Below are 955 nucleotides of genomic sequence, written 5' to 3' on the forward strand. Positions count from 1 at the left end.
TTTAGTTTGATCCTATTAAGGTGGATCTCAATTAATTAGGCAGGAGGCAGAGAGACAAAGAGAGACGCTGGGGCCATTCATTTTAGTCTTGTCATCGTGCCTTCTGCAGCTGGGAGGCAGTGGGAGAGCAGGAAGGGACATGGGATACGGCTGCTGGGCATGAAACTGCTGGGAGAGGGGAATGGGGCAGGCAGGTGGGGTGGCAGCGGGGTTCCCCCGAGGGTCCCCCGGTCCCCCAGGGTCCCCTGCCAGGCAGGTTGCCTTCCCCCAGCCCCACGGGAAAGCAGCTGGAGCCACCCAGGTCCCACCCCCTGGGGTGGTGGGGTCCCGCTCCACCCCACTGTCGATGGGACCCTAAAGCATCCCCCGAACCACATGGAGGATCCCTGGGAATTTCAACAGCGAGAGCTTTGGCACAGCAGGAGCATCCTCCCTCCATGCCGGTGTGACGCCGTCTGGGTGCCGCTGCCGCATCCCTTTGGGGCCACCCACCCCCTGGGAAGGGGGTGCGCCCCGGCGGGCTCTCCAGCACCCCACTTGGAGCATCCTGCCGCCTGCCCCCTAGTCCTGGCTCCCATGCCCACCGGTGACGTGGCTCCAAGCGCCAGCGCGGTGGCTTGACCTCATCGAGAGGCCAGCAAATGGATCTCAAGGGCCCCCTGACATTTCTCCTTCCTTCCCTTTGAAGGACAAGTGCCCCTCGGAGCTGCCCTCGCTGCCTCGGCCGCTAATGCACGAGGCGGGATGTGGGATGCTGCTAAAAGCCCCGGCGAGAAAAAAGCTTTCAAGCCCCCTGGAAAGCCCTAAGGGGTGCCCGGGGGTGACCCCAATCCCTGCCGCTGGTGCCGGGGCTGCGGTGTCGGGGTGCACCCCGGTACGCTGGCTGGCAGCAGGTGTGATGTCCGCTGGGGTGTCCCTGTGTGGGGGCTCGGGGTGCAGGGGGTGCCTGGGGATG

This window comes from Haliaeetus leucocephalus, unplaced genomic scaffold (assembly GCF_000737465.1).
Source record: "Haliaeetus leucocephalus isolate CR32 unplaced genomic scaffold, Haliaeetus_leucocephalus-4.0 Scaffold339, whole genome shotgun sequence".
NCBI lineage: Eukaryota > Metazoa > Chordata > Aves > Accipitriformes > Accipitridae > Haliaeetus > Haliaeetus leucocephalus.